We start from the raw sequence: 22,814 nt of genomic DNA on the forward strand, positions 1-22,814 counted from the left end.
AGTCCTTCATTTATTGTCGCAATAATTAACTTCAGGTGAGTTTCAATTGGTCAGTACTTCAGTCTAAGTTCTTCAGTCAGATCTTCATCAGTCTTCAAGCTTTGCCGCTTTAGTTTAACTAGAAAATGAACTCTAACACTTGAGTTCGAAAAGAGTCTAGTCTAGGAGCAAAACTCTAACACTTGAGTTCGAAAACAAGGTTAGGATATTTCTACTATTTTCCAACACAAAGAAATCAAAACAAAGGAATCTAGCAAGCGCAGAAGACATCTAAGCAACACAACTACTAAAAAGGTTTTTTGGGATAGTCGTCCATTTCATCCGACCAACGCCCATTGGCTATATAATTCATAGCACGCATACTAGAACTATTGCTATTATCAATCACAAAGTCCCTTGGCTTATAACCTATTTCCCCCACATTCCTGAGGCGACCTTTTATGCTGTCTTCAGGAGCGACATGCACATGCTCACTTCCCATGCTCTTACCCGAGCCCTTTGGACGGCCTCATCATCGGTTGATCGGCGCTTGCAAAAGCATTTGCAACCCCTGACTAACCTGTTCTTCTAGCCTGCGAATACGATTGTCCATTTCGTCCTGAGCAGCGGGATTGGGGGTGTCCGGCTGCTACCCTCCCATATCCACAACTTGATTGATCACACTGCACTCTTTAAGCTGCGGATCTCCCGTCGTCATGTCAGCTATTTGGATTCCTGACTTTATTTGATTCAATAATTCAAGATTTATTTATCTTTTTTATGTTCTTGTGCCTGTTGTTTGCTTAATTACTTGATCACCAATTTTGCATAATCTTAGGTTTTAATCTGAAATCGGGATATGATAATTATTACCTGAACTAAGAACAAAAAACATTCTTATTGAATTCAAAAGAGAGTTTATGAGTGTGAGGACATCAATCATATGAACTTTTGGGAGTTACATGTTTAAGAGTGATTCAGGGACGGTAGCCTAGCATGTAATCAATTGTTTGTATGCCACGGGAGTGGGTATGGAATAGCTTTGAGATTGTCTTAGGAGAATTTATCTTGATTATTGAATTGAATCTGTTGGGATATATGAATCTGTTGAAACATTTACCTTGGGATTATTTATTTGAAACATTTACCTTGGGATTATTTATTTCCATCAGTTTTTCCCTGCAGCTTGATTTTGTTTTCTTTCCAGTTATCTATTTACTTTGCTTTAAACCAAAACTCATCTTCTATTTTTTTTCCAGATAGAGAATAATGATTTAGGATAGTAATTAGTTTTAATCAGTCTTTATGGATTCAACCTTGCTTGCCTATACACAATTGCACCCGTACACTTGCAGCGTGAAAAGAAATAAGCGAACAACAGCAACCCTAATCCCCGAAACCTAACCGCGCATGAAGCGGCACACATCCACTCAATAGTGAGATTTTATTGTGTCTTTTCCTATTTTGAATAATGTATTTTGTATTTTGGTTATTTGGTTGGTGTCTGTTCTGCCATGCTCATGCTCTGTAATTCCAAACAATTTACAAGGCAATCCGATATATGAACCATGTGTCCAGCTAGATCTATGGAGCTATGTTTCTACTACTGTTGTTTCATTAATTATTGCAAAAATTATAAGAAGAGAAAAAATCAAATTTTTGAGTTTACAGGTACCCTAAGATCCGCGTCGAGTATTAGGGTACCCGACTAAGCTACTTCGGGACTTTGGCGGAAATTTTAAGATCGGGTACCGTAAAAAAAAAAAAAGAAGAAGAAGAAATTGGGTAGCGTATCATGTAAGTCCTGGATAGACAGCCCTACACCAAACCTTTAATATAATAGAATTAATAGTCGTCATTGAGTATAATAATTTTGGACTCTTAAAAGAATATACTACTATTAAACGTTTATTTAAATAGCTCAAAATTAATTACAAAATTAGAAAAATTATAAATAATATGAAAGGGAAAATAAAACAAAAAATATGTTTATATAAATAAATAATAATTCGTACACATAATTAAATAAATATATATAATATTTTAAATTATAGTAATTTTTAGATATATAACTATTATTTTATTTAAAATTCATATTACAATTAGTACCAATTTACTTCTCCTTAATTGAATTAAAAACTATTACTCCCTCCGTCCACGAAATGAGTACTCATATTTCCTTTTTTGTCCGTCCACGAAATGAGTACCCATTTCCCTAGCAAGTGTACCCCACACAACACTTTAATTAATACACTCAAAAAGGTGGGACCCATATTCTATTCACACTACACTTAATATATTTCTTAAAACCCGTGCCATCCACAAATGGATACTCATTTCGTGGAAGAAGGGAGTATAATGTTAAAATATTTAAATTTAAAATAATTATATTTAAACCTACTAAGTTTTTCAGCAACAAATGAAAACAAAACCAAAAAAAAATGTATGATGTTCAATATTAGAGATAAATGAGGGTAAACAAAAAATAATTTTAAAACTTTAAACGATCATAACTTATTCGTTTTAAATTTATTATTTATAATTTTTGCATCGAATTAAAGATCTTCTCATAATCTTTAATTTAACATCCATATTGCATATATTTTTTCATTAATTGAAGTTAATGATTTTTTAAAAGAATTATAAATAGAAAAAGAAAAAAGAAGAGAGAAAATTTGGTGAGAAAAATTTAGAGCTGGGAGAAAATTTGGTGGTGAAAAACACTTATTTAATATTATATATAAATATAGATATATATATTTCTACCTTGTAATAAGTAGGTGTAGAATATGGTGAAGCATGAATCTTTACCCTAATTATAAAATGATAAATATTCAATTTGGGATAAGTTACAGGACTGCAGGGCTAAAAAACACTTGGACCCTACTCGGGAGAGCAGCACAGCGCTGACTCTATATCACACACCACTGGTTGAACACAAAGAAGACACGGTTCAACCAGACTAGGGGGAGTAGCTGATGAGGACTAGAATACTCATCAGCGCTGTGCTTAGTAATACAAGCAAATCCTACTTTATTATTATTATTATTATTGAACGAGCCAACCAGCGCAGGTTTAATTGAAGACCTCAGATAATAAAGGAACTCGGCAGCGCAGACTACGGGACTCAGCAGCGCAGATAAAGGAACTCGGCAGCGCAGACTACGGGACTCAGCAGCGCAGATAAAGGGACTCGGCAGCGCAGACTAAGGGACTCGGCAGCGCAGATTACGGGACTTGGCGGCGCAGACTACCCAGGTTACTCGGCAGCAAAGACTCGCCTGCGCAGCTCAAGGGAGCTACTCAACATGGGCAGATGGGTCAAATCAAGACTAAAGTGTATTAAGGCATTAAAGGGCCTAAATCCAATTATTATAGTTCATGGGCCTGAGGCCTTTAGGGCCCATTCTCATATTTATAAATAGAAGGTTAGCATTAAGGAAGGCATGATGATGATTTATTTTCTGAGCAACACTTGTAATATGTAACTCTCTCAAAGTATAATGAAACCAACGAAGAACCTCCCGTGGACGTAGGTCTTGATGGCCGAACCACGTAAATCTTGTTGTCTCGTTTATCATTTTATAATTAGGGTAAAGATTCATGCTTCACCAACTTGTCGCCGTCTGTGGGAAATCTGAGCTAAGGCGTGAGATTCATCATTTTTCCGGTTACTGTTCATCAAGGGGTTACTGTTCACCGGAGGAGATTACTATTCATCCGAATTTACCTTCCTATTTTCAAAAAAATTCGGATCGAGATGAGGCCCGATTCCAATTATTTTCAGATTATGGGGTAGAGCAAGTAGCCGGCAAAGGAAAAGTTGAAGGGGGAGATCGGGATTCATTTTTGGGGACAATCTACTTCTCCAATTTCTAAGGTCCAGATTGGGATTCAAGTAGGCGCAAAAATCACAGCCTCGCTCTCCCTAGGCCCGACGGAGCCTCCATCGTGAACCGACGACCGACAATCACCGCCCCTCTGCGGCCGGCAAATCACCGCCCTCCTCTGGTCGAACGCGGAAGATACTCTTCACAGGCAATCGAGGATCCAGTCTGCAACCACACCGCCGTCGCCGATTACATTGACATCGTGCGGCGCGCTTATCTTTGAGTTCCTTCACCGGACGGATTCCTCTGAGTTCCAATGAGCCCTAATGGCTCGCAGGCTATCAGCATAGGGCGAAAGCCCCAATTCTCTTAAACCAATATATATTTCTTAGCAATTTCGCGTACATTCGAGTGAATCTTGATGATTTTTATGTTTCTCTATATTTCGCAGAAAATTTCTGATAGTTTTTGTGTCTGTATCCACGATTGGAAAAACATTTTGCACTAAGAAAAAGTGGGGATTGCTGAGTTCAGTCGGCAGATTGGCCGGAAAACCCTTTAGGTCGAACCTCAAGAAAAACAACCGAAAAAATCTACGGGCATTTTCATAGCCGCAGCCACGACAGATCCACCCAACTCCAGTTCTCAAATTTTTAATATGAATGTATTTTGGGGTTCTAATCTTCCTTTTTTTTCGATGGTAGATGGAGGTATACAGGTCAGAGGAGTGACTCGGCCAGAAAGCTTAGCGCTACCTCTTCCTTCTTCGCTGCGAAGGTTATCGTTGAGCCGGAATCCAGCCTTCGCGCCAAAAACCTGCTTTGTTTCAGAGTGTGTTATCAAGGGGAAGTTCAGTTTGGAGAGAGATTAGGGAAAGAAACAACACGCCTTCAATCTCAGCTACGACTGAGAGACCTACAGGAATTATGAGTTATGTTGGTTAGGGCGGAGTCTTGTGAGGGCTGAATTCACAAGTCGTGGTCTCTTGGAGCTGAATATCAGCAGCGAGAGAGGTCTTAACCTCCTCCGACGGAGCATCATCTTCGAGCTGCTAAGCCACAAATCGGTGATCGTGATGTCGACCTCAACAATCTATTGCAATAGAGCACAAGCTAAGATTCCAATCCCAGTTCTTGCCTTAAATTCCCTAAAATTCTCCAATCAATACACTAAGTACATTATCATAATCTGTCTGCGGAGTCTTTCGCTCTGAAATGTTGCTGCAATTATCTCTCTCTTTACTATGTTTAATCCTGATGGATCAGTCATGCTTTTGAATATATTTAGTTCTGATCTTTGCTTTGATTTTGGGGACTAACCATGTCATTTTGCTGGACTAACTTAGCCCTGATCTTGCATTAGGAGTTTTCCTAATTCGGGCCGCTATCTTAGCTCAGTGCTGAAGAGGCCTTTGTGTTGTGCATATTCAGCGTTTGTTGTTAAACACACACCATCTGCCTGAATGAAGGGACGACAGAGCTGCCAGGGTGCTGTTGTGATGGCCGTCCTCAACAAACTAAGCAAAGATATCCACAGCCTCCTGTTCACCGCCAGGAATTGCCGCACGGTTCATCGACGCAGATCATACTTCCAATCGCTACCATCGCCGCAGATCTATTCTATCATTGTTTTCAATTCCTTAATTGAATGCATTATCAAGGAAAAAGGTAAAAGGTGATCGAAGAAAAAGGGGAGCCCCAATCGAGATTCACTACATCCACACCCATCCCCCAATCGAAGTTCTGCCCCAAATAATCACCACCTGGTTCAGTTATGGTTATCTCAGTCGATATCTGCCAGCTTGCCGGACTGGTGCAGCTACCCACTCGCTAACTTAGTGAACAAGAAGGGCTCGCAGACCATGACTCTTAGGGACAAGACTACTGGGATTGATTGGATTGCGAAGGGTCGAGTGCGGCGATTATTGTTGCTTGGGAGGAGAGGGAATATCCGTGGCAGTCCCTGAGAACCACAGAGGTTTGGGGCAAGTGCTTGACTATGTTTATAACGTGGAATACTTTGAGGTTCTTGCATGATTATTACGATATTTCTGAAATACTTGTCAGGGACATGTTTTATGCCTATAATTTAAGATACTTGTTCACTTGTTTATGATTGGGGATCAAAGCTACTTTGAATTTTGGTTGGCTTTCATGCATGAGCATTTATTTTCACTTGTTGGAAACTTTACTACTCCCTCCGTCCCATTATTAATGGCACGTTTTCCTTTTTGGGTTGTCCCGTTATTGATGGCACGTTTCCTTTTTTGGAAAAAATAAGGGGTGAATTAAGCATTAAAATACTCCCTAATTACCTTAAATAAATCACAACTCTATTCTCTCTCTCTCTCTCTCCTCCCCCCTACCAGTCGCCGCCTGCCTCCCTTCTCTCTTCAAACATCACCGCCCGTTGCCTCCACCGCCACCACCGCCCTCGCGCCCCCCCACCACCCGGTTCTCTCTCTCTCCTCCCCCCTTACCAGTCCTGCCTCCCTTCTCTCTTCAAACACCACCGCCCGTCGCCTCCACCGCCACCACCGCCCTCGCGCCCCCCCACCACCCGGTCGCGCGCCGTTCATCTTCTCCTTCCTCCAGCGCGCCGTTCATCTTCTCCTTCCTCCCGCGTCGTCCTTCCACGTCGTCCACGTCCGCCGTCCATCTTCTCCTTCCTCCAGCGCGCCGCCCTTCCCTAGGGCTCCGATTTGTGGAGTTGTGGATTCGAGAGGAGGCTGTGGATTTGGGAATATAGGGCTCCGATTTGGGGATTTAATTTCGAAACTTGTTTGGAATTAATTTCGATCTGATTTCTGAAAAATTTGTTTTGTTTCTTCGATTTGGTTTCTGAAATCTTCGATTTGGTTTCTTCGATTTCTTCGATTTGGTTTCTGCAATTTCTTCAATTTTGGGAAGAATTTTTAATTTTTGTTTGGTTTATGCCATGGAGAGAGGGAGAGAGGGAAGGGAGAGATAGGACGGGGGGGAGGAGCCGACGAGGCGGCGCTCGCCGTGTACCGGTGAGGCAGAGAGAGAGGCAGTGTGTGTGACTGTGTGTGTGTTTTTAATTAAAATAACACTACATATCTAATTCCCTTAATTCTACTTTTCTTAATCTCCGTGCCGAAAAGAAACGTGCCGTTAATAACGGGACGGAGGGAGTATCACCCAATTTTGAGGGCAGTGCAGGTTCACAAAAACGATTCAGCACAGCTATTCAGCCCGGGAATAAGTTTTAAATCTTCAGTGCTGTGCAACAAAGATTATCATTGGTGGTGGAGAGCTTCTCTAACAGCCGGCTCTTCTACTCTAAGCGAAAGATTTCAATAATTCCATGGTGTTAAAGCCTTTGGGATGAAAGACAAATGATATCAGCTACGCAGCCAACCCTGGTCCTCTCTCTCCTCCGTTGTTAAGCTGCGCAGCCAGCCCCCTAGCTCATCCTCTCCTCTAGTACCCTGATCAAGTTCAAGTGATCTGCACAATAAGTTCTCGATGAAGATACCGAGGCAGCGCAGGTACTCCACGCGTGGAGTACTCTTTCTCGTCTTCGGGGTCGACATAGAGGCTGACTGTCGCGCGAGAATCAAAACAACGCTGCTGCACTTCTACTTTCTGATCCAAGGATGCAGATATTCTTCAAGGGAAACTAGAGCCTCGAGAGGGCAGCGCAGGCGGTGGTTTCCAAGAGAAATTGGAGTATCAAGAGGGCAGCGCAGGTTCGAAGAACACAAGCGGGCACTTCGTCAGTTCGCTATTGCGCTGATGTAGCATCGCACAAGAACATTGGGATGTCTTCTTCTTTTATCCAGTGATCTTATTCATGGTTTCTGGTCTAAGTGTTGACGTGTATGCATGATCTGTTGAGATTTCTTTTATCCGCATCGTTCCCAACTCATTTCTGTTAAAATTTGACAGGGAAGATTTTCGTTTATTAGCTATCTTCTCAATTTATTCATGCTTGAAGAGTCGTTCAATCTTGTTATTACAACATTCCAGCCCTACGGGTTTTATTAGAATCTTGATACAAAGAATTTTTTGATATTACAAGAAGATTCAGCGTCGCCGCCCATTCGGGAAAAAGTTCTCAGCGCTCAGTGCTATATTCAATATTTCATTCGCACAGGATAAACATCTCTGGGGGAAAGACTTGAACAAATATGGTAAACACCATACACATGAAAAGGTCGCCCGCTAACAACTGGTGACTCAGGTACTCCGCAGAACTATAGTCCTTTATTACATGATCTTAGCTATTTCATCGAAGCATAAAAGCATGATTGGGATTTGAAAAATATTCTACTTGAACACTTGAGCTTGAGCATACTAGTGATTTATATTATCTTCGATGGGATGTGAGAATTTGATACTAAGCACACGAAGCTGCACACCTTCTGCATATGTGCCTAGACTTGAAATATAAATTGACTAAGTACATGAAGCTGCATACTTTCTGCATATATGCTAGGGCTTGAAACATAATTTGGATAACATACTTTGGGATCATAGTCATGTCAGCGCTGCCATTAGCATCATAAGTAAGGACACCAAGCACAAGTATACACATAACATGTTTAGTTGATCATGTACATGTTACTAAGGGGGGGAGTGGAGTATATGCCACCATGTGTGTTTTCTCGAAAAACTTAGCAGGGTATTTGAGCCTTAACGGCAAATCAGCCGCGTAGCGGATATTAAAACCTTAAATTGTAACTTAGCCATGATCCAGAACTGTAAGCCTCAGAATTTATCTGAGCTTTCTCAGCACAGTCAGGACAGGTTATTTCAACCTGCGCAACTATCTCAGTACAATTAGTGCTCAAATTATCAGCGTGACTATCTCAGTCATCTCAGCCTATGCAGTCATCTTCATATAAGTCATCTGTAACGCAAATTGCATAAATTTTCTCAGCGCAGTCAAGACAGGCTATCTCAGCCTGCGCAGCTATCTTAGTTTTTTCAGTTATTTCAGCCTGCGCAGCCGTCTCAGTCATTTCAGTTGTCTTGGCTGGTGGAACTATCTTAGTTATCTCAGTACAATCAGCGCTCAAATTATCAGCATAACTAGCTTAGTCATCTCAGCGCAGCCAGTGTGGCTACCCCAGCGCAGTCAGTGCCATTATATCAGCGCAGTCAGTACGATTGTATCAGCGCAGCCAGTGTGACTATCCCAGCGCAGTCAGAGCAGCTATTTCAAGTACAGGGAAAACAGTTATCTCAGTTATCTCGGCCGGTGCAGAATGTCCGAGTCGATTGTCAGTCCACAGTGTCTATGCTCCGCGCAAAAATATTGTAAGCCGCAAAAGTTAGACAGAGTTCTTTGATTGTCTATGCTCCGCGCAAAAATATCGTAAGCCGCGAAAGTTAGACAGGGTTCTTTGATTGTCTATGCTCCGCGCAAAAATATAGTAAGCCGCGAAAGTTAGACAGGGGCATTAATTGTAAAACTCAGGGGCATTAATTGCAAAACTCAATCAAGGCATTAATTGCAAAATTCAAGGCATTAATTGCACAACGCAAGGCATTAATTGCACAACTCAATCAAGGCATTAATTGCACAACTCAAGGCATTAATTGCACAACTCAAGGCATTAATTGCACAACTCAATCAAGGCATTAATTGCAAAATTCAAGGCATTAATTGCACAATTCAAGGCATTAATTGCACGACGAAGGCCTCAATGTCATGCTCCGCGCAGAAACATCGTAAGCGGCGAAAGTTAGACTGAGGATGAGCCTTAAGAGGCAACTCAACCATTCTCCTGGGTCACTCCTCGGCACCGGCTTTTCAGCCATACTCGGATACATTCTCAGCTCTCCCAGGTCTTCAACAATCGTGCTTGACTTCTAAAGTACGCGCACGACACTGGGGGGGAGTAGGGGGTGTATACCCCCATCACCTCTTATATCCTATTTTTTTAGGGATAAAAAAAATTCAAAACCTAAGGGAAAGGGGCTGTTCGTTGACACGGCTGTAATAGCCAAATATTTAGAGCTGCCTAAGTACAAAGCTCCCGGAGCTGCCTTAGCACGAGCGCAATGATAATAATCAAAAAATGACTCAATGAGCACGTTAGAAAGGGGGTTTCTTCATTCTTGTTATTATTTTGGTTATTCTAAATATTTTGACAGGGTCGGGATATTTCTGGTGTTGACAAATTAGCAGGGATGTAACATTCTATCATTGATTATGTTGCAAACTTACAAATATTCAATTTGTGATAAGTTATAGGGCTGCAGGGCTAAAAAACACTTGGACCCTACTCGGGAGAGCAGCACAGCGCTGACTCTATATCACACACCACTGGTTGAACACAAAGAAGACACGGTTCAACCAGACTAGGGGGAGTAGCTGATGAGGACTAGAATACTCATCAGCGCTGTGCTTAGTAATACAAGCAAATCCTACTTTATTATTATTATTATTATTGAACGAGCCAACCAGCGCAGGTTTAATTGAAGACCTCAGATAATAAAGGAACTCGGCAGCGCAGACTACAGGACTCAGCAGCGCAGATAAAGGAACTCGGCAGCACAGACTACGGGACTCAGCAGCGCAGATAAAGGGACTCGGCAGCGCAGACTAAGGGACTCGGCAGCGCAGATTACGGGACTTGGCGGCGCAGACTACCCAGGTTACTCGACAACAAAGACTCGCCTGCGCAGCTCAAGGGAGCTACTCAACATGGGCAGATGGGTCAAATCAAGACTAAAGTGTATTAAGGCATTAAAGGGCCTAAATCCAATTATTAGAGTTCATGGGCCTGAGGCCTTTAGGGCCCATTCTCATATTTATAAATAGAAGGTTAGCATTAAGGAAGGCATGATGATGATTTATTTTCTGAGCAACACTTGTAATATATAACTCTCTCAAAGTATAATGAAACCAACGAAGAACCTCCCGTGGACGTAGGTCTTGATGGCCGAACCACGTAAATCTTGTTGTCTCGTTTATCATTTTATAATTAGGGTAAAGATTCATGCTTCACCAACTTGAATATATTTCACATTTTTATAAAAAAATAAGTCAACAATAAATCATTGTTAGAGGTCTCTAAGGGTAGACATCATTATGTTTGCTACATTTTTCATCGAATGCAATAACTTTTTATTATTATTATTATTATTATTATTATTATTATTATTATTATTATTATTATTATTATTATTATTATTATGAATTTTGTAAGTAAAGAATATTATATCAATTTATATTCATATATATTTTCACATCGAGTCATTTTATTCATGTCTTAAAATTATTTTTATTTATTTGGATTTTTTAGTTTTATTCTTTAATGATATCATATTCTTCCTCTTTTGAAGAATCTTATAAATATTTGATTTTTGATTAGTACTAGTACACCCACCCGTGCGTTGCACGGCGAATATCGAAATTTAACGATATGTTTAAATAAATAAATATAAATATTAAATAAAAAATTAAAATACATAGCAAATGCAAAATATATTTTTAAAATAAAATAAAATAATCCACATCATGTGCCCAATAAAAATCTGAATTTGAAACGTAAATTTCCAAAATTCAACGTAAATTTCCAATTTTATATAATTGTAATAAAGACCACATATAGATTTTTTTCAAAATCCATTTTCAGTATTACTATTATTCTATACCTTTTCATACACATTAAGTCAATTTTACAACATGTGCTTTAATTTACGCAAATATTAACGGAGAATGAAAACATTCATTTCTCAAGTAGTGAAAACATTCGTATGGTATATGCCCATATTTGTATGTCGATTTATGGGCAGTAAATAAGAAATCATATGTGGTGTCTTTACTACTTTTAATTGCATGAATCATAACTTTTTGCTTTCACTGTTTATATTTTCTAATTAATCTTAGGTCAACTTTGTGCCTGAAATATGCGAAAGTCTTTTTCAATATCAAGCATACCTCTACATCCACTCTGTTTTCAATCAACAATTCATCATATGTGAGCTTCCATCTGTTGAAATTTGAGCATTTATCTGTGGTAAATTAAACATGTAGCATTAAAATATCCTTGACAAATAATAACTACGACGATCATGACATTCTTTTACCAGGTGTGTTTTGTTTATAAGTTGTAGTGAACTGAGTTGAAGAACTGGTTTTTTTGATTCAGAAGCACCTGGCTTAATTATTAAGGAACTTTTTATTAATTAAAGCAGGAGCTGAGCTTTCACAGTTTATTGTCCAATATTTACATCTATGCGTGTTGCTAACAAACTGTATTAAACCTATTGTCAAACCAAATGCCTAGACAATGCTGCATGAAATGTTATTGTATCAGCTTCATCATTCTTTTTCTTTCTTTATCTTATTCATTCAGGATTGCATAAGAGAAAAGAGTGAAAGTAGGTACCCATAGCTAGAAGACTTAACAAAGAATTGAGGGATGGAAAACTCAAAATCACTAACTTTAGGAGATGCCCTTTTTGCGAGGGTTACAGGAGAAGTGAGTATAATTTGTTAGAGCTTGAATGACATGCATCTAGAATTGCAATGGAATAAAAAATTAAAGTGCGCCCTTTAGGGACCAAGCTAGGCACTTAGGATTGCTCAAGTAATTGGATCGTTATGGACATGGGGAGAAAAGACATTTCTATCAACAGAATATATTCAGATGTCAAAGACTCTATCATGTATTCAAAAAGAAAATTTAAGGAAAGACATTTCCTTGATGTTCGCATTGACTAATCAATTGGAGTTGAAGAGTAAGAAATGTGAAGAGATGAAGATTAACATTAGCAAGACTGGTTTAAAAGGAAAACATGGCCCATAGTTACAATGAAGGTACTATATGTGCCTGCTGAATTCTCTTACAGACATGCTTTATTTCATATTCTTCTAGATGCATTCGACATATTCTAGCAATTTATTTCTGCCATTGTTTTCAAGAGATGAAGAGAATGCAGAATGTTGCATCTTGTGAGCTTAGGAAAATTTATAAGGAGCAGAAGAGAAGTAAAGAAAAACTGGACAGTTGGAGAAAAGAACTCAAGTTAAGAAATAAATAAGTCATCAACGTTGAGCTCTGAATGAGAGTGAGAAGAGGAAACAGGATAACCAATAAAATGAGGTGCTGCATTATTTTGGGTTTGCTTATATCATCAAGGAACATAAAAAAGCACATCACATCAGTAAAGATTTTGCTTGCAAGATAAGCGGAATAAGTAATTGATCAATAAGTAATTAATCAATAAACAATGAAATGGTAAAATTTAATACGTGGCTTTCTTCCCTAACTTCTAAAATCAATCTAAACATAACACCTCTACAAATTACCTTGCCAAATTAGGGATAACACATCTACTTGTAATGAATGATCCAATAAAAGCTAACCTCTCTTTCACTCTCATACACACATACATACAAATCAAGTAATAACTAACATCAAACATACCATTAGAGCTATCAGCTCCTTCTGCAACTTGCAAAACACATTGAAACTGATGCCGATAAGCAAAACACATTAGAGCTATCAGCTCCTTCTGCAACAAAAAGGTAACAGAATTGGTATCGGCATGATTGGGAGAAGAGTCGAGTTAATACCTTTTTGTTGGTCTGGAAGTTCAATAACATCTTCGAGTAGTGTCCCTCAATCATCGCGGGGAGGACTTCTTCACCGTTTTTGTCCGGACACAACCCATTGCGGTAGCAAGATTCTGAAGGCGAGAATGAGGAGATTTTGCTACATCCAACACAAAAATTATTAAACTACTCTCAAATTGTTCAGTCTTTCTAGCATTAACAGTGAAGATAGAGTAGACTTTTCTGGGTAGAGAGGATATAGAGAACGATGAGAAAAAAATTAATCTCAGATCTGTTCCTCCGATCATTCTACTTGAAAACGTGTTTTTATCGATTGGGAGAATTGCAGTACTATATCCGTTGAAATTGCACCAATTTATGAGAAATATCGCTGCAGAGATTGTGAGAACGTGTGGGAATGGAGAGAGAAGCTTATTATAACTGTAACAAAAAGAATTTGCATAGTTGCTTCAGAGATATTGTGAGAGGACGTGCGCGGAAGTGTAGAAGAGGGAGAGAGAAAATTGTTGATTAATTCTATAACCATAACTTTAAGAATTTGCGATTGAGAGAACGTGTGGAAGAAGAAGAGAACGTGTGTGAGAAATCATAACTTTAAATTTTGCCGGGAAAAAGTATCCGTTAATAAACTGCTGTTTTATATAATACTAGTACGTCCTCCCGTGCGATGCACGGGCCATATATTTATATTTAAAAAAAAATAAACTACATGCAAAATTGTATCATTTATGAGTTGATTAATTGACAACAAAAAATTAATTTCAATTTAACTAAAATGTTTAAATATTATTTAATATGAAATGGCATATTGAAGCAATATCTATTTTAAATATTTTAACTTTAAAAAATATATGTTAATTTTTTTCCTATAATATATATGCACACACATCGGTGGATGAAATAGTTAACTACTACAATTTATAATATAAGTAAAATTTATCAACAATTTTAATTTTCTAGTTAATTAATTAATAAGATGCATAATATAATCCAATAATTTTTATACGGGCCTATATATATATAATATACATATATAGTTGTCCATATAATTATTTAATACATATACATGATAACAAATTAAAACGTATTTGTCAAAAATAACAGAATATTAAATGTAGCAATAAACTAAAGTTTATTACATTTCAACATTATATTGCATCTCAAACTTCATAGTTTGGCTGGTTATGTCATACTCATACATTACCTTGCAAGCCATGGAGTCACTGTCTGTTTCAAACATCTCCACCATGATCAGTAACAGTAGTTGTCATCCAATCTTGTGAATTTCTTTGATGAGACTGTGATTACTTCTTCCGTAAAGAAACTGGAGCAAGCTCTCAAGGCTGAAGCAGTTTTTTACCATTCTCTGTCAGGAAGACACAAAAGCTTGTTGGACATCCATTACAAAATGTCCAAGTACGATTTATTTGCTAAAATGCCAACACATTAAATATCTCAATTTAATCGCATCACTTTATCCTCAATCACTTCTATCAATGAAAAACAGAGAACAAAATAGCAAGAAGATTGGTCTGAAGAGTACGCTCATTAAGTTGCAAAGATGAAAAAAAAAGACCAAATTGAATTCATATAACTTCAAAAAAATGTGAGAAACTTCAAAAGTCCACCAAAATTTATAAACTTTTTATTAGCTTCCAGATTTCATCAACAAAAGACACATTAAATTGAGGGGTGCACAAAACCAAAATTTATATACTTCTGTATTAACTTCCAAATTTCATCAACAAAACACACATTAAGTTTCATCAACCAAAGTTCATTACATTTCAACATTATATTGCATGTCAAATTACATAGTTTGGCTGGTTATATCAGACTCATACATTACCCTTGCAAGCCATGGAGTCACTATGTTATATAGTTTATGATGCCTATTTGTGTTATTAGCTATTGGATTGTGAAATATAGTCCTAGGAGTTTCTGCCATATGAATACTTTTCATCTCCTCAAATTGGCAGCATCATGAAATGGATATGCAGGAGTTGGAAGTTGCAAGGACAGCTTATATAACAACTATGGCAGCTTCAAGAATAGCAAAAAACAAAGAATCTATCTATATTGTGCAAAAGCAAGGTTTTCATCTGAGTTATCTACATGATAAACAATTCCAAGATTTTCAATATTTTGTGGTCATTGACCTTGAGGCCACATGTGACAAAAAAAGAATTCATAATCCACAAGATCAAAGATAATTGAGTGTTCGTCTGTAATAATCAGCACAAATCAAAGTTTAATTGTTTCCCATCCCCCACAACATGAGAAATCTCAAATTTCAAAAGCACAATCTTGAATATCTCAAATCTTGTATTTCTCATATCAATCAATAAAAATTAAATCTTAGATCTATATATATCACCTTAAGAAAACAAAAGGATATTGATTTTGAACTTTGAATAGAAACCAAGCAAACTAAAGCTCAGTAGAACTCAAAATCACAAGATTCAAAACAATCAAGAAAAGCCTACCACCCACTAACAAATTAACCAAATAAGAATGAGGAAATGTTGCTTGTGTGCTATTTCCAACATGGCTAAAGTTAGATGATAACCCCATGGATATACTCACTGATTCAAAGCATACTGATTACCAAAAACATACCTTTCCAAACACTGATTCTCAAGGCCTTTTGATGACAACCCATGGATATACTCACTCAAGTACCTCCGAAGCACATGAAATACCTATAAGCAAATTAAGCAAAAAAACATATAAACCAAAATGACTTGTGGAATCACATATAGAATTCACTAAAGAGATTAGAAATCAAAAAATGTTTGCAGTATACTTAGAAAATCTCTCTGATTAACATGAACGCTAGATAACGATAGCTCAACGTCACTTAGATAATATAAATTAAGTTCAAGAGAGTGCAAGCCACAAATAAGTTAATATTTGAACTACTCATATGTTGAACTATATAGATATTAATGTGCATATGTACTTCAAATTGTTAAGTTATATCTAAGTAGGTTACTACAAATAATTACAAATTGTTAGCACACAAGAATCAAGCAATGGAGGTACTTATGGACACTTCAAAGAGCAGAATACATAAGAGAGTTGTTCAACTTTCTGTTAGCTAAAATCATTAAAACATGCGCCTGACAGTTCTACGTGAAGAATGCAATAGCCATAAAAAAGCACTTAACTACAGAAAACGATAAATTATCGTACGAAGTTTTCAAGAGAGGGCCATGGTGGTCGGTGGAACGGTTGGGTGGGACCAGTGGTGGTCGTTCCTGTGGACGGCAGAAGTTAAATGGCGCTGCAAGGCGTTGGTCGCATGCGAACGGCAACTCAGTATCCTGGCTGTGGAAATCGGGTGGAGTAGTGGGGGTTTTAACTGTGAAAAATGAATGGGTTGTCTTCCTCTCACACAAAGCAAATAGCCCACAAACTATTGACAACGCCACACAAGCAACTGGTGACTAAAACAATTAGGAAATCTGCTTCAACCACCGGCAGAGTGAAGAAGCCCCACCGCTTCAGCCCTGGCACCGTGCTCTACGTGAGATCTGCAAGTATCCATTCTAAGGACCATAAGCTTGTCCACAAAATAACGAAGGATTTCAAAATTGAGTTGAGGTTCTAAAGCTCCATCGTAGTGACGTTTCAGGAGGATGAGGATACGAATATCTGATATACAGAGTGAGCGGGCGTAATTCAGTAATTGTGAGTTTGATTTAGGGTTGGGAAAGTTGGTTCTGATTCTGATTCGATACGGGGTGGGTTGAAAATTTGGAAGAACGTGTAGAAACGAAAAATGTGGGAGAAACTGAGAACTTGCAAAAAGATTGAAAACTGAAATTTGGCGCAAAAAAATTACCGTTAAACTCCTGTTTTATATAATATATAGATATAGATTAAGTAGAAAAATATAAATATATGCAAACACAAATTAAACCACACCAAATTGTATACTTAAGTTTGTTTTAGTTTTGTTTTGTACTAATACAATCACGGATGGCAATCGGGTTGGGTTCGAGTACCCTATCCGAAAAATCGGGTACACGAACTTGAATAAGGGAGAAAACTCTGCACTGATACCGGTACCGATTGTAAAATCAGGTACCCTAAATTATTAGGTTAATTTTCAATTTCCAAATGTCAAACTGCTGATTCGGGTAAATAGGGTATTCAAGTACTCAAATTATCCGAACATATACAAAATATTTTAGAAACAAATACTCCCTCTGTCCCATAAAATTATGCTTAATTTTTATTTTTCATTCATCCCATAAAAATATGCGTAATTTATTTATAGTAATAATTCTATCATTAAATATCACAATAAATAAATGTGAGATTTTTTTTTCATTCACATTATATTTTATAGAATTTCTTAAAATTCATTTCGTTTCATATCATGCGTGTTTTTATGCTAAGGAAAGGAGAGAGTAGTAATTATATGTTGAAACTAAATTTTGTTAATCCATAAAACTGAACAGTTTGATGCCGTTATGACGGGAGGAGAGGACACGATGACGGATGAAATTCACGGGGAGGGGGTCAAAATAGCGCTGGCTGCGGGTCCCACCACAAGGAGCAAATTGAAACTTTAAAATTTATGGCGGCTTCAGAGAGAGAGATAAAGTTGAAAGTTATCTGGGCTTCCATTCATGAGAGAGAGAGGGAGAGGAGGCTTTGGGAAGGATGTTAAGGTTCATTTTGGAACCGTGAAGGCCAAACAGTTCTAAAGAAAACATAGGTAGATTGTATATAGCTATTATAAAAGAAAACCTTTGAATAAGTTATATGCATATTTCTTGCCAAAACAAGAAAAGAAAGATAAATACATATTTAGCTGATTTACATAATCTAGTTTTCTAAGTCGGTAGACCCAACCAAATGCCTCCCCATCTACTACGCAGCCTTAATAATGGACACAAATATCGGAATATTATACTCCCTCCGTCCACCAATCAACTACCCATTTGATGGTCGGCACGGAAACTAAGAAAGCTGAAAAAGGTGGTGTAAAAGTGGTGTAAAAGACTAAAAGGGTAGTGTTAATATATTTTGATTACTTTTACTAATATTTCATTAGCTATTTAACATACATTATGCCTTGACTGAAAATTCGAAAACAAATAAATAAATAAACTGAAAATTCAGAAAATAAATAAACTGGAATTAAATAAATAAATAAACTGAAAATTCGAAAATAAATAAATAAATTAAAATCTGGAAAATTATTTTTTTAGAAAATAAATAAACTGAAATTAAATAAATAAATAAACTGAAAATTAGAAAATAAATAAATAAAAATCTGGAAAATTATTTTTTTAGAAAATAAATAAACTTAAAGTTAGAAAATAAATAAATAAAGTGAAAATTTAGAAAATAAATAAACTGGAAATAAATAAATAGGCTGAAAATTTGAAAATAAATAAATAAACAAACTGAAAATTCAGAAAATAAATAAAATGGAATTAAATAAATAAATAAACTAAAAATTCGAAAATAAATAAATAAACTGAAAATTCAGAAAATAAATAAACTGAAAATAAATAAACTGGAAATAGATAAATGAATAAATAAACTGGAATTAAAATTTTCAGAAAATAAATAAATAAATAAACTGAAAATTGAAAAATAAATAAACTGAAAATTCGAAAATAAATAAATAAACTGAAAATTCAAAAAATAAATAAACTGGAAAAAAAAACTGGAATTAAAATAAATAGAAAATAAATAAATAAATAAACTAAAAACTGAAAAATAAATAAACTAAAAATTCAAAAATAAATAAACTGGAAATAAATAAATAAATAAACTGAAAATTCGAAAATAAATAAATACATTAAAATCTGGAAAATTATTTTATTTAGAAAATAAATAAACTGGAATTAAATAAATAAATAAACTTAAAATTCGAAAATAAATAAATAAATAAATTAAAATCTGGAAAATTATTTTTTTTAGAAAATAAATCAACTTAAAGTTCGAAAATAAATAAAATAAACTGCAAATTCAGAAAATAAAGTAAACTGAAAATTCAGAAAATAAATAAACTGAAAATTGAAAAATAAATAAACTGGAAATTCAGAAAATAAATAAACTGGAATTAAAATTTCAGAAAATAAATAAATAAATAAACTGAAAACTGAAAAAAAAATAGAAAATAAATAAACTGAAAATTAAAAATATATATATATATACTGAAAATTTCGAAAATAAATAAATTGGAAAATAAATAAACTGGAAATTTAAAATATCTTACTCCATTTAATTAACATCAAAATTAGATTAAGTAGACAAGTAATGGTAGAGTGTGGTGGGTCCAATTGGTAAAGTGTAGTAATTTAAAAAGTAAGGGAGGGTATATGTGTCCAAAAAGCAGAGTAGGTAGTTAATTGGTGGACAAAATTTTAGAGGCAAATGGGTAGTTGATTGGTGGACGGAGGGAGTATAAATTAATAAGGCTTAAGTATCACTTTTGCCCCAACATTATCACACTCCAGAATCAGGGTTGACGCTGCTCATTACCCCAACGTGTCAAAAGTGAAACAAATATCCCCCCACATTTTAACAGTGACTTAACAACGTTTGATTTTTTTTTTTAAATTTGCAATCTCGTCCCGTAAGATCACCGAGCTTCGCCGCCAGTCGATACCAAACAATCTCGTCCTTCTTCTACCCCATCTCCCAGTAAATCAATCTGGCGTCCACCATCGCGAGCGTTGATCCACGCGCGGCCCCTTGAGGAAGGAATCGAACGCCTTCCTCGAATTGGCCTTCACCTCGCCGCGGCCGTGTTTGAACCGCTTCACCCACTTGAGGAACACCATCGCCCACGCAGCGGCTTCAGCGCATCCCTCCACACCCGGCACACCAGTGACACCGTCTTCAGCTCACCAGCACGTTGTACAATAGTGCTGAGAAACTCAACCCCTGAGGCGACGACAGAAGCGACGATTTGGGGCCTCAATTGAAGAACGAGAGGTGGGGTTTGGAGGGTTTGGTCGGAGTTGGGGAATCTTGGGGCTTCCTGAAAAGGGGGAGTGATGCGAAGTTATGGTGGCCATTGGAATTGCATGGCCACATCGTCATTTGCTTCACCATGGGATACCTCAACGGCGCCGGCGGCTGGCGGCAAGAGGAGACGATGCAACTGCATCAGTTGAGCTTAGAGTGCGTGTGTGTATCCATCAGATCAAAAAACTGGGGGCCGTATTTATTAAAAAAAAAAAAATTCGAACGGTGTTAAGTCACCGTTAAAATGCGGGGAGGAATTTGCTTTACTTTTGACATGTTAGGATAGTGAACAACGTCAACCCTGACTCTAGGGTGTTATAGGGGTGACAACATTGGAGAAAAGTGGTATTTAACTCAATTAAACATACATAAATTTTTAATTTATTATTATTAATTTATCATCAAATTAAAAATTTTAAATTTTTATAAAGTTTGGAAGTGTGTAACTTTTTTTTGTTTACATCATTTTAGTTTGAATTTATGAATTTTAGCTTAATTGACTTTGAAGTGAATTTAAATTTGAGATTTTAAGTTTATGATAAAATTATACTTTCTCCATCATGAATTTTAAGAAAGTGTTGGATAATAATGATATTGTTGTAAGTGAAATTTGGGTTCCATTATTATTGTGAGTAAAAGTTTGTGAACCTTATTGCTATAAATGAAAGTGAAAACGATATGGTGAACGGAACAAAATAGTAAAAGTAAAAATAATATTGTGGATGAATGGAGTAATAAATTAAAAATTTATGTATTGTAATACCAAATTAAAGTTGATGGACGATTTATAGATTAGCTAAAAGTTATATTTTACACACCAATATGAATATCAGATAGATTTAAAGAAATAACAAATATCTCCATATTTTTTGTATTGTTCGAGTTAAAAGAAAGAGTGAAGCTGTTGGCATTTTTGTGAAGCTCGTTGGGGCGGGCCATTGGGTTAATTGGAAAATCTAATAGACAGAGATTGGTAGATATTTGACAGACACGATTTCGGATGTTATCAAACTTTTTTTCGAAACGTAAATGGTGTAAAAATGACAATTCAAAGAAAGCACAAAAGCTTTAACTGACCGTGAAAGTTGACAGCAATCTGGCAAGAAATAACCGTGAATTACCACTATTATTTTCTGAATTTTCCAGAAATGTGCACGAAAGGAATATTCTTCATTTCAGTATTGTACTTACTTTGCACGAAAATCTAATACTATCACTCTTTTGAATTGTTTTCTCAATTACATATACACGAGAACATGAGGCACCAAATGAGTCCCAATTTCAAATTCTCCATTTTAAAATTATTATTTATTTCTTATTGAAAACTTGCACCATATTTACAGAGCATTTGGCTAAGCTTATTTTAAAAAGCTTACAAGATATTTCAAGAATTTAGAGCATCCACAGCGGAGGTGACCTGATAGCTGACCTGATAAAAGGGGGATCACATTGAATCAAAAGATCATATCTTTTTAATTTTGATTTTTGTATTTTTCATTTAAATTTAATTGCATAAATTTAAATAACATAATTTATTTTAAATTTAAATTGCACTAATTTTAAAATTCTAAAAATTACATAAATCTTAAAAATTTAAAGACACATCCTAAAATAACTATTCCGGATTTAGAGGTCTGAAACGTGCCCAACGTGCCCAAACGTGCTCGATCAAATCACGTTGGAGCTAAGCATGTATATGTCTATCTCGGAGAATTGCATCTCTTTGCACGTATTACTCGAAGCAAACCGGGGTTGCTCGAGCACTTTCGGACGAGTCACTATTAGACGTCCTGTGTCTTGCGTCGTCATCTCTCCAATGGGCAGCTCTTTCACCTTCCATCTCCATAATCATGTTGTGGAGAATGATGCAACACATCATGATTTCCTTGAGATTCTCGACGTACCATCCCCGCGCCAGACTTCGAATGATTCCCCATCTAGCTTGAAGAACTCCAAAGGCACGTTCGACATCCTTCCGTGCCGATTCTTGCATCTTCTTGAACCTCGCCTTCTTTGAAGTGATCTCCATCGGCGGACTCTTGACGAAGCAGCGCCACTCTGTCGCACAAATAGTAGCCCATCTGGTAGTAGTGCTGGTCGGCGACCTTGAGATACTCGTCGAAAGTATTCGCACTGACGCCGGTGGCTAATTGGTGGATAGCCGCCATACATTTCTGCAAAGGCGTGAGAGAGTCCCGACCTCGTGCATCATGGCTCATCTGGAAGTAAGTATCTTCACCTTGAACAGCCTTGACTATGCGCAAAAATAACTCCATTTGCATCCGAAAATGATGTCGAAAAAATGTAGTCTTGCATAAGACGTAAATGGGCAGCCTCACGATCACGGTAGACGTATTATCGATGATGAAAAACACGTTCCGGCGCCGGTTGAGAGTACTGACTCAACTAAAAACACTATTGAATTGACTCGCAATCGTACGAGGTCAA

The 22,814-nt window shown here is 36.8% G+C and overlaps 1 long non-coding RNA gene across 1 annotated transcript; it reads right to left on the bottom strand.

Annotated features, from left to right (window-relative positions):
* Positions 1-12,952: 12,952 nt before the first annotated feature.
* On the bottom strand, positions 12,953-17,226 carry LOC130996788 (uncharacterized). Its single transcript, XR_009092798.1, has 4 exons — positions 16,563-17,226; positions 15,987-16,069; positions 13,368-14,733; positions 12,953-13,306 (listed from the first exon to the last, which is right to left on the bottom strand). It is a non-coding gene; the product is annotated as an uncharacterized LOC130996788 (long non-coding RNA).
* Positions 17,227-22,814: the final 5,588 nt, after the last annotated feature.

This window comes from Salvia miltiorrhiza, chromosome 8, assembly GCF_028751815.1.
Source record: "Salvia miltiorrhiza cultivar Shanhuang (shh) chromosome 8, IMPLAD_Smil_shh, whole genome shotgun sequence".
Classification (NCBI taxonomy): Eukaryota; Viridiplantae; Streptophyta; class Magnoliopsida; order Lamiales; family Lamiaceae; genus Salvia; species Salvia miltiorrhiza.